Source organism: Sapajus apella, unplaced genomic scaffold (assembly GCF_009761245.1).
Source record: "Sapajus apella isolate SASKATOON/1434 unplaced genomic scaffold, GSC_monkey_1.0 scaffold1581, whole genome shotgun sequence".
NCBI classification, from domain to species: domain Eukaryota; kingdom Metazoa; phylum Chordata; class Mammalia; order Primates; family Cebidae; genus Sapajus; species Sapajus apella.
The window spans coordinates 517-13,032 of NW_022438507.1; the positions used below are offsets into that span (position 1 = coordinate 517).

The 12,516-nt window shown below is 48.4% G+C and overlaps 1 pseudogene; it reads left to right on the top strand.

Moving 5' to 3' along the window:
• The first annotated feature begins 2,951 nt into the window (after positions 1–2,951).
• On the top strand, positions 2,952–3,775 carry LOC116546878 (annotated as a pseudogene).
• Positions 3,776–12,516: the final 8,741 nt, after the last annotated feature.

Genomic DNA, 12,516 nt, shown 5'->3' on the forward strand with positions numbered 1-12,516 from the left:
AGGGTTCTATTATCCTTTGCCATTGGAAGGGAGTTATAGACAAGAGCACAGGGAGGCTCTGGCATGGGTTCGCATCCCTGGGATCCCCACTTGCCCTGTAGAAGAGTGAGGCGTGGCAGGGGCTGGGGGTGTTTTTGAGGTGACACCACCTCCCACCAAAGCCCCATTCTGTCCAAATGGGGAAGTCTGTCTGACCTGTGACTTGAAGATTGCCTTTTCCCTTCAACTTCAAAAACAACTCTCCCACTGGGTGCAGTGGCTCACACCTGTAATGTCAACACATTGGAAAGCGGAAGTGGGCAGATCGTTTGAGGTCAGGAGTTCAAGACCAGCATGGCCAACATGGTGAAACACCATCTCTACTAAAAAATACAAAAATTAGCCAGGCATGGTGGTGCATGCCTATAGTCCCAGCTACTCAGGAGGCTGAGGCATAAGAATCACTTGAACCCAGGATGTGGAGGTTGCAGTGAGCCGGGATAGCACCACTGCACTCCAGCCTGGGTGACAGAGCGAGACTCCGTCTCAAAAAACAAAAATAGCTTTCCTATTTTGGCACTTTGAGTCCACGAGACATCTCCCTCCAGGCCTGGTTGTTTCTTGGGGCTGCCAAACACTGTCCCCAGAATCTGGAGATGAAGTAGTATGAGTCCTGGTCCTGCCACTGATAAGATGACCTCGGGTCAGTCCCTTCTCCTTGACTTCACCTTGAGTAAGTCTCAGTTTCCCCATGTGTAAAATGAAGGCATTGGAGAAGGTATACTCTGAAGTCTCTTCTGGGTCCAGTGGGCCAACTACCAACTTCCTGCTCATTGAACCATTCCTCTCTCCGTCTCGGGAATAGGCGATTCCACACTCGCTCACCCACAGGGCGTTTGCCCACTACCCCTGTCCAAGGTCCTCTGCTTTCTTACCGGGCTCTCTCCTGCTACAACTTAAGCCAACTCTCCTTGGTTTCTCTCCTTGCAGGGCAGAGCTCTCCTCCCTTGCCTCTTATAGGAATTTCTCAAAGGATTGAAGGCTGTTAGCAAAATCCCTTCCCCACACATACACAAATATTCTATTTTTAAATAATATTTACTTCTGATTCTAAAAGTAAGGCTGTACCTGATCATTGTAGAAAAATTAGAAACAGACAAGTACAAAGGAGAAAATTAAAATCACCTATAATCCTCCCAGATAGCTGCTATTAATGGTTATGTGTTTTGTTTTTTCTGTGATAAACCTGGGATTTGACTGCAGATATGGCTTTGGGTTGCCACAAGCCTGGGCTTGAAACTGGGTGAGGTCTTTCCTTTTGAGAGTCCCTAAGGCCTCTTGCTCTCTCTTTTTTTTTTTTTTTTTTTTTGAGACAGAGTTTCACTCTTGTTGCCCAGGCTGGAGTGCAATGGCACAGTCTCGGCTCACTGCAACCTCTGCCTCCTGGGTTCAGGCAATTCTCCTGCCTCAACCTCCTGAGTAGCTGGGATTATAGGCATGCGCCACCATGCCCAGCTAATTTTTGTATTTTTAGTAGAGACGGGGTTTCACCATGTTGACGAGGATGGTCTCGATCTCTTGACCTCGTGATCCACCCACCTCGGCCTCCCAAAGTGCTGAGATTACAGGCTTGAGCCACCATGCCTGGCAGTCTCTTGCTCTCTTTTAAGAAGCTGCCCCGGTTGTCTTTCCCAAGAGGAGGACAATCTGATTACATGGATGTGTGTCCACCTTGGTTCCTGGGCCCCAACAAGGCCCAGAGTTTAAATTTTGACAACCTCTGAGTGTGCCTGTATGAGGGGGAAAGAGAGGCAGAGAGAAAGGGCATTGGTCACCGAGAAGGAGAACGTTCCCAGGGCCCATAAGGGCCTGACAATAGCCCCCACTCTATCCCACCCCTCACTCCACCCCCTCAGCCCTCCTAGTCCTACTCCGGGCTCTGTCTGAATGAATGACAGCTACTGCGGGAAACTTCCTTCCTTTCCACGAAGCAGCTGGATTTCCTTGCTAAGCTAATCAATTCCCATCATTTGAGAAAGGAAAACAGATTTACAATTTGCTGCCCATCCTACCAGCTGTGGAGAGCCCTGCGGAGGGAGGTGCTGGCTGAGGCACTGGTGTGACACCCTAGCAGCCCAGCCTCAGTTTGGTGCAAGGGACTCTCAGACAGCTCCTGCCCTACTCGGGCTGCTGACTGGGAGGTGGGAAGCCAAACTGTCCGGGGTTTCTTGGAGACTCCAGGGGTGGCACAGCTGGAAGGCCGTGGCTTTTACCACCCCGCTATGGGATAGGGGAGACAGGGCCCCAAGAGGGCAGGGCAGATGCAGGGCCACCCAGAAAGTTGGTGGCTGAGCCAGGCCTGGAGACACGTGGGTTGACCACCCACCAGTCTGGTGTGATTTCCCTTGTGGTACTTTTCATTTTGGGGGCGGACTGAGAAGGCAGGCACGAGGTGGGGAGGATGCAGGATAGACCAAGAACTCATCAAATCCACTTCCTGCCTCGTCCATTTCACACTCTTCCACATCCTTCCTAACCAGAGGAAGTTGTATCCCCTGCCAATGCTAATGTGGCTTGGGGTCTGTTGCCCTTTCTGTCCAGGGGAAGTTCTTTAAAAAAATTTTTTTCCCCATAGGTTATTGGGGTACAGGTGGTATTTGGTTACAAGAGTAAGTTCTTTAATGGTGATCCGTGAGATTTTGGTGCGCCCATTGCCCATCAAATAGGGTGCACTGCTAATCATTTCCCATCATTTGAGAAATGAAAACAAATTACAATTTGTTTTACACTGCACCCCATTTGTAGTCTTTTCACCCTCATTCTCCCTCCCAAAGTCCACTGTATCATTCTTATGCCTTTGCATCCTCATAGTTTAGTTCCCACATATCAGTGAGAATGTACGATGTTTGGTTTTCCACTCCTGAGTTACTTCCCTTAGAATAATAGTTTCCAGTGCGCCATTCATCATCCAGACTCCAGCACCGGCCGAGGATCCCCCACTCCGGCTGCAGGGACCCTGTCCCAGTGAGACTACAGGCATGTCATCTGAAAAGTCAGGAGACTCGCTTCAAGGGCCCACTTCCCCTGCAGCCGCCTGCAGCCGCCACCTCGCCCCCACCGGCTCCCTCCCAGACTGCCCAGGCCCCCGGGTTCATGGTGCCCACACACGAGGGGACTGTGGGCATGCTGCCACTGGGGGACTACATAGCGCCCAGATACCCCCTGCAGCTGCAACCCTGCACTGCTTACCTGCCGGTCTACCCGGTGGGCACGCCATATACAGGTGGGAACCCGGGGGGACAGCAGCGACCTCCACTCACCCCCTGCCGCCCCAGGGCCCAGGGCTGGCCCTATTGGAGCTGAAGTGCCCGCCACAGGACTACATGCCCATGGCGGTGCTGACCACCGTCTGCTGCTTCTGGCCTACGGCATCATTGCAATCTTCAAAGAAAGTGCAGGTGTGCAGGCCTTGGCCCGCGGAGACATGGTGTCGGCCGAGATTGCTTCACCGGAGGCCGGGAACTTCTCCTTCATCTCCCTGGTAGTGAGCATCACAGATATGGTGCTCTGTACCAACCTCACCGTAGTCATCATCATTGCTGCACAGCACCACGAGAACTACTGGGATCCCTAAAAACGCCCCCGGTCTGGCCCCACTCTGCGCCCCTCGACCCCCCAGGCTCATTCTGCAGTCATGCCTGGGACCCAATGGGCGCCCTGCACACTCGCTTCTGGGGCCATCAGACTTCAATACACCGTAAACTCCGCCTCCACGGAACGTCTTGCCTTGCGGGCAAGCTCCGAATTCAGTTCCTCAGGAACCCCTCCAAAATCTACACCCCAAGGGATGCCGCTTTACGGGATCCCGGCCAAACGCCGGACCCTTAGTCGCGCCAGGCCTCCTCACTCTCAAAGCGTAGCACTGGCAGCCGAGCAATCTCGGTTTGGTCCCTAAAACCCCGCCTCCTCCATAAGCTCCGCCCCAGCTCTGACAAAACCCCGCCTCTAGGTCGGCAGGCTCCGCCTTGTTTTTTCTCCCGCGGGTGATTCAGTCCGGTGATTGGGATTGTGGCTCCAGGCCTCGCCTACAGAAGGACGGACTCCTCCCTTTCCTCTGGCCAAAGGACCGAGCCCTGGGGTAGCCACGCCCCCACCTCCCATTTTTTGCAAGTACATTTTCTTCCCTCCTCCACCCAGATTTCAGCCTATTTTCTTGCTAATCCCAGAACTCTCCTTTTGTTTTCAGGACATTTGGGAAGTTCCTGGTGTAGGACCCTTCTCCCTGGAATAAGAAACATGCCTGTAAAATCTCTGTAAATACTCCCTTCCACCTCTTCCAGCCCCTGGGCAGCTGGGCAGAAAGGAATCCAGGCTATGGACCTCCCAAGTCCCCGATCCCCCACTTTGTTCTGGTCTGTGTGTGCGTGTGCATGAACTTCTGAAAGACGGTATTAAAGAGCCTTAGCTGAAAAAAAAATAAATAAATGTCTCCAATCTCATCCAGGTAGCTGCAAATGCCATTAATTCATTTGTCCAGGGGAAAGTTCTATCGAATACCTAATCCAAGTTCATTGGAGACTTCTTTTTCTTCTTTCACTCAACAAATATCTTACTGCCCCCCTCCCTAAGGGTATTTTAGGCCATGAGAACCCAACAGGGAGTATGACAACTAAGTCCCTGCTCCCTTAAAGCTCATGTCTACCCGCCTGTAGGGCTGTCACTAAAAGGTTGAGTGGCTGGGCCCAATGTTCTGGTCACTTCAATCCAGCAAATGCTGTCTGCAGGGCATGGAGTTACACATAGAACAAGGCTTCACTGCAATTGTTCCAGCTGCCATAGCTATGTAACAAAACATCCCAGAGCGCGGAGACATATAACAACTATTGTGCATTCTGCGGGTCAGGACAGGGCACAGGAGAGGATGGCTGAGCTCCACTCCGTGGTATCTGGGTCTTGGCTAGAAAGACTTGAAGGCTAGGGATTACTCAGTGACTGGGGGCTGGGATTATCTGCAGCAACGTCGCTTACATGCTCACAGCACATGGTGGTGATGCTGGCTGTCAGCTTGGTTGTCAGCAGGAAATCCTACGTGTGATCTCTCTGTATGGGCTAGTTTGGGCGTTCTCATAGCATGGTGGCTGATCCCAAGGATGAGCATCCGAAGAGAGCCAGGGGGAAGCTGTATCTTCCTTTACTTCCTAAAGTCTGCATTCTTTCCCCTTGAATCCGGGTGGGCTGGTGACTATGGCAGCCTTGCTTGCTTGATGGGAGGAGTGTCGAAGTCACATCCTGAAATAAGCACCTGAGATGGCAGATATTATTGCAGCCGTCTTTGGAAAACACAGTGGGCTCCATGTATCTGTTAGGTGCTCCAACCTTTGGAGGGAAGGAGCGTGTAACAGAATAGTAAGTAGCTGCCATTTCCCAGGCACTGATGTCCACCAGGCACTGTACTCGGTCTGTTGTCTATGCCATCCTTCCCAGTTTCGGCGGTGAGCACTGTTCTACCCATTCTGCAGATGGAGTGACTGATGCTCAGCAAAGTTAAACTGCCTGCCCTAAATCTTGATTTGCACCCAAGTCTGTCTGCCTCCGAAGCCATAGCTCTTACCACTCTGCTCCACTGCCTCTCCCTCCCTTCCCTGCAGTAATTTTTACCCCCAAGCAAAATCTAGTAAGGATGGTGAGAAGCTTAGGCAGCTGGTGGGGAGGGGTTCAGATCTAGGAAGGCTTCTTGACAGAGGTGACACTTCAGCAAGGACTTGAATGATGAATTCAATGTGGACCACTGGGGAAAGGCAGTGACATTCCCGGTGGAATAGCAATGGGATCAAGTGGCCTTTAGATCACCCAGAGAGTGTTGCTGTGACCCAGAATCCTGGCCTTTGACCCCCTACAACACCAACACACTGTAAACTGTACTCCCCACAAGGCAGGCTGAGGCATGGGCAGGATGAATGGATGTAGTTCCCAGAAAACTGCAAATGCAGCCCCTCCCCTCTCAGCTTTCTTCTTCTGAGGCCAAGAATGGGGCAGAGGCTCCCACACTCCTCACCTCCAAGTGCAGACTTGGCTTTTCCCTTTAGAGATGGGGCGAGTGTGAGCTGCCTCCAGTGCGAATACAAATTGGGCCTCAGAGCAGTTACCACCCCCTCAGCAAGCTGGCAGGCTCCGGTTAGGGCGTTGCAAATGGAAGTTTGATTATCTCATTGATAGGAATCTTGCATATTACAGGAGCAATTCCCACCCCTTCCAGGCCTCTCTCTTGCAAGTCTCCTGCTGTGCACCCCTCTTCTCCCCCACATCCTCAGTCACTCTTCCTGCTTTCTCATTTCCCTGTTTGCATCTCAGTCTTTCCCTCGTCCCCCACCATTCCACTCTCCCCTCTGTCTCTCTCTTTTCCTGTCTCTGTTTCCCTCCTTCCTTCACCTCCTCTTGCTAACTTTCTCTGGACTGACAGCAGCCTCTCTTCCTGGACAGGTCGTCTAATTGAAATGGAGCAGTCCAGGGAATGTTAATAGGAAAGGCAGCATTAATTAGCTGGCGGCAGCATCATTAGCTTCCTCCTCTCACTGCCTAGCATCATACTGGATAATGAGTCTCTGTCCAGAGGGCAGGCAGGACAAGGGGCCAGGCCATGCTGGGGATGCTGGAAAGCCTCCTCTCTTTGGACCAACCCGCTGGAGTTTTCTGGTTGCCCAGCCCTGCCCTCTCCTGCCAGATCCTCCTGCTGCTGCGCTTGAGTCTCTGGGAGGCAGATGCCCCGCCCCTGCCCATGCCCAAAGGTTTGATGTTGCTGGAGCTGTATATTTAGTGGCCAGAGCCTGACAAACAGTGGCTGCAGCTGCAGCATCCCAGAGAGGGGGTGGGAAGCTACTGAGGATTCTCCAGGAGAGCTGTGACAGGCACCTCATCCTGGCACACAGTTCCAGGGCAATGGCTGAGCATGTTACAGTCCCCAGCGGGGAGCGAGGAAATCTGCTTAGGTGACAGATAATAACTAATGTACTACACAGACTGCAGAGCACTTCCACCTTTGACCCCACAGTCGTACAAGGCAGCAATGGCCACTTCTATTTTATAGATGAGGGCTCCGAAGTTCAGGGAGGCTCACTGCCTTGCTGATACACTGCCAGGACCCAAATCAGGGTCTGCCTGATTCCAAAGATCATGCTCTTTCCCTTGCACCTTGATACTTCCTGGAGGTCCTTTACAGCTGTTCATTAAATAAGAGTAGCTGCAGTAGTGTCACAGCTTACGTTGGCCTTGAGAGTTCTAGTGTCAGAAGATGCGGTAAAAATTAGAAAATTGGCTGGTTAGATTAAAAAAAAAAAAACCCTCACCCCAGGAGAAACATCCTTTCTGTCTGCAATTCTTTTTTTCCATGGCCTTGGCTTTCAAGCCAAGACCCAAAAGGGAGAGGTGATGGGCAAATAACAGGAATTTTCTTCGTGTTCTTTCAGGTGGTTAAATTCAGTTGTGTTGATGCGTGCCTGATGCAATTCCACTGCAGTATATGTATTTGGTTGTGAGTGGACAGAATTGCTACTCTGGGCTGCGCCAACTACACCACAGGGCCCCTTTCCCTCCCCATCTCTCCAGCCTGCTGACCCTCTCCCTCTCCTGCAGGCTACGGACACGGAGAATGACCCTTGCTGCAGGATGTGTGGCTAGAGGAGCAGGAGGAAGCAGCAGCAATGGGTGGGGCCTTTCCAGGGGCCCAGAAGCCAGGGCCCCGACCTGGGGCAGGGGGACAGTGTTAACTGCCGCTGGGCTCCTACTCCTACTGCTCGCCCTCAGCTCACTTGTGAACTACTTCTTCCCCACCGAGAGGGGTGGCAAGATCTACTATGACGGCATGGGCCAGGGTCAGGACCTGGCAGATATCGGGGTCAGTGGCCGGGATGCTGGGGAGGGGCGTAGGACCTGGTTTCATACAGCTCTTTAGGGAGATTTGGTCCAGGCCCAGTCAGTCTGGTGCTGAGTGCTGGGCATGGCCAGAGGGCAAGGTGAAAAGGGCTGGGTTCAGGCGTGAGGTGAGCATGAGGGAGCTGAAGGAAAGCTTGGAGGGAAGCTTGGACGCAGACCCAGGTGAAGGCCGTTGGGGGTTTTGCTGTGGTCGGAAGTAGATAAAGCGTGGGATGGGGCTCGGGTGTGAGGCTGGTTAGAGAAAGGCCAGGATGTGGTAAGAGAGAACCAGCAATCCGGCCAGAGGAAGACAGGAAAAAGATTGGGGTTGAAGAAGACTGAGGTAGGGTTCGTTTTAGGTAAATTAGGGATGGGGCTTGAGGGAGGAAGGGTAAGGCAGGGTCAGAGAGTGGCTGTGGGGCCTGGGTAGAGTTTTGGTAGATGTGGGCAGGGGAGAATCCTGGGAGGCAAGGCTGCAGAGACTGGATGGCCTTGAGGGAGGGTTGGTGGGAGCTGACCAGCTGAACTCTTGGGGCCCCCCACCTCTGTCCTTGCAGGCTCCCTGGAGCTGGCCATGACTCACCCCGAGTTCTGTGGGTACATGGATGAGGGCCTCTATGCAGACAATCTGAAGAGCTCCCTCCTGCGCAGTGAGATCCTGTTTGGAGCACCCCTGCCCAACTACTACTTAGTGGATGACCACTGGGAGGAACAATGGGCTCATTTTCAGAACTTCATGGTCACCTACGTGGCCATGCTGGCCAAGCAGTCTACCAAGTAGGAAGTCCAGCTGCATCCTGTGTGTGCACACCCATGTGTGTCCCAGGAAAGGGCTGCATCACGACAGGAAATTGGTTTCCAATTGCCTCTTACTCTTAAACCCCATAGGCCTTTCCCTGTCATCTTTCTTTGGGAAGTCTTTCTTTCCAAATCAGGACAGAACAAAGTACATCCTTGCAGTCACTCTGAGAAATGAAAGTCCCCTTTGCTTGATCAGTGCCAATGGTTAGTGAACATGACAGCTTTGGGCCAGGTAGGAAATCCCAGAACTCTGCCGTGGAAGTCTTGGGTATTGATTTTCTCCTGAGATGGTTCTCAAGGTCTTTCTGGAAAGAGTATTGGCCATGGATTAAGCAGTTTCTCCCCTGTATTAGTCAGGGTTCTCAAGAGAGACAGAATCAATAGGATAAGTAGAGGCAAATGTGACAGAGGAGTTGTTAGGGGAATTGGCTCATGCAATAATGGAGTCTAGGTCCCATGACACGCCATCTGCAAAGTGGAGACCTTTGGATGCTGGTAGTCTGGCTCAGTCCAAACTTGAAGAACTAGGGAAACTAATGTAATTCTTGGTCCGAGACCAAAGGCCTGAGAACCCCAGCTACTGAGAGGTGGAGGTGAAGCCACCCTGCCAAGCAGCCAAACCTCACTTTCTGGCTGTTATCCTTGTGCCAATGATGCCAGAAAAACTGTCTGTATAAATCTAAGCACGTGGAAGAAACAGAGGCAGGAACAATTACCCAGCACCTTTCTATTTCTTGAGGATACTCCTGAAGTTATTCATCGATGTTTTAATTAAAGCAGATCGTATGGCTTTTCCTCAGATGGAAATTTGTTAACTTTTAGACTTTGTTATTGTTCCTTTCAGGTTTATCTTTGGTCTTTTCCCATGCTTTTAAAAGTGTAGAAATCAAAATCTGAGTATGACAATATACTTAGCATATGACTAATTACTTTAGCACAAGGAGGTCCTGCCTGTCTGTCCAATATTAATCTTAATACATCCCAATGTCACATTGGCTTCTTTTTTCTCTCAGTGGCAGCATTTGGAGTTTTTACTTAACTTCGGGTCAAGTTTCTCCTCTGAATATTCCAGCCCTCCCTGACAGCTGTTTCTGGGTCATGTTGTTTTACATCTATAAATATTGCGACTTGTAATTGTCAATTGTAAATTCATTCTGGCTATACTGAATCATTCCCCCATTATCCAAGTCATCCAAATATTTTATGTGCATTTCCACAAATTATGAAGTGGCTTCCTGATGGGGGATGATTTGTAGAATTAATTATATGTTTTATATGTCCATTCAGGTCACCAATATATTGAACAGAGCAGGGCCCAGAGCAGCTAATATGGATCAACGATTGACAGAGCTGCTTGGGTTGGCACAAAGCCACTAACTTTTGCTATTCCCCAAAACAAAGCATGTTCAAATCTAGGTCACAGGATTGCGGTAGGGTTGATTCACAGCATTCATGTGCAATGGTGTTCAGTAGCATGGCAATTGAGGTTGTGAAGAGATGTGCACCCATGTCAAAGAAGAAAGATTCTTACACAAGGCCACTTAATTCCCAGGCACCCAATTGTACTTGGGCTTTGTGGGCCTGAGATTTGGCAGGCTCCTGGGAATGTCTGTCTCTATATCTCTGCTCAGGCTTCATCAGTCTGGTGGCCATCTCCAATATGTGCCCCCCAGCATTTGTGACAAAATAAAGGAAGTGGTTTTACCAAATAAAACCACTTCTGAAGGCTGATGATCCCACCCCTCATTTACACTGTGTGATGTTACCGTTCTGTGTAAACTCTTTCCAACTACCTTAACTCAAATGCACTTTGCCATTAGTCTTGAATGTGGGCACAGCATTATTCCTAAGCCGTAAGGGTTTCTTCTGCTTAAAAATGTCTAACTTGAATGAAGTTTACCTATTTTTAAAATGCCTTCTGGATATATGTTATCTTGTTGTATTGGTTTCAGTATACCTATATTCTTTAAAAAGAAAAAATGATGAATCATGAATGTTAACACCAAAAAAACTTCAAGGTACATCTGATCAAATTTCCTGCTTTAAAGCAAGAAAACCAAACATTGCCCAGAGATCTGATTTTTACCCAGGCTAATTTGGGTTTTCATATTTCTATCTCTAAGTGGACTTTCTTTGGCTAAGTTTAAATTTTAAATGTAAATACCTAAAAAGCAATTCAGGATCTAGCCTTTTGGTTAGTTTTGATCATGCATAAAAAGCAAATATTTCTTTTCCCCAATGAAACTCCAGGGCTTCCAGTATTTGTAGTGATAGTGTGAATCCATTCGGTCTATTTTTAACTATATCTCTCTTATTGGGTTTTTTTTTCCACATTTCCTAACTCACTTGTGATATTGCTTCCATGTAATTTGCCTTTTTGTGCGCTGGGTTCCCATTTGTCCCACGAAGGCCTATGTGCAAATCTGACAGCCTGTTTGAATGGCATTGTTTTGTTTTTACCCTATTGCTTCATATCTGTCACAATGTTAAGTCAATTATCAACATTAAGGAATAAAAATTAGCTTTTTTCAAATGCTCAGCATCACTAATCATTAGGGAAATGCAAATTAAAACCATAATGAGGTATCACCTCATACCTGTCAGAATGGCTTTTATCAAAAAGGTGAATGATAACTGTTAGAGATAATGCAGAGAAAAGGGAACACAAACATTGCGGAAAGGTATGTAAATTAGTACAGCTGGTGTGGAAAACAGTATGGAGTTTCCTCAAAAACTAAAAATTGAATCTACCCTATGATCCAGTAATCCCATTTCTGGGTATGTATCCAAGGGACCTGAAATGAATATGTTAAAGCTATATCTGCACTCTCATGTTTATTACAGCATTATTCGTAATAGCCAAGATATAGAACCAACCTAGGTCCATCAGTAGATGAATGGGTAAAGAAAATGTGGCAGATGGTACACAATGGAACACTATTTAACCTTAAAGTGTCAGGGGATAGGTCCTGTCATTTGTGACATGAGTAAATCTGAAGGACATTATGCTTAGTGAAATAAGCCAGGCACAGAAAGACAAATACCACATCATCTCACCTATATGTGGAATCTAATAATGTCGAACTCATAGAAGCAGAATGAGAATGGTGGTTACCAGAGGCTGGTGGAGTGGGGAGGGAGCGTACAGGGGGATTGTTGATCAAAGATAGCAACACGAATACATCTTAAGATATATTGCATAGCAAGGTGACTATAGCCAATAATAATGTAATTTCAAAATAAGAGTACATTTCCAATGTCTTACCATCAAAAATGATAGGTAGGCAAGGTGATGAATATGTTAATTAGCTTGGTTTAATCATTCCATATTGTGTGTGTGTATGTGTGTATACACAGATACAAAATCATCATATGGTACCCCATAAATGTATACAATTATGGTTTGTCAATCAAAAATAACAATATTTTAATAGCTCTTTTCAAATTTATTGCACTTTGTCCACTAATGTCTGTTGTTTTTGAATCTTGATTTTTTTTTTTCTTTAAGAGATGGGATCTCATTATGCAAACTCCTGGGCTCAAGAGATTCTCCTACCTCACCTTCCTGAGTAGCTGCAACTGTAGGTCTGCACTATCTGGGCTTGAATCTGTATTTTTGATTAACTTTTTCTTCATTATAAAAGTTCAAACTAAAAAATGCAGTGGTTGATTACTCTAGTTTCTTTCACAGCAATTTCACAGATATTTATTATAGAACTTGTATCTGCTTGAGAATAGAATTCTTTGGGAGATAATCCAGGGAAAATTACTATCCTGGCCAGACTTGAGGCTTCCTGAGGGGGCTGAGTCCAAAATATGAGGAGGAAG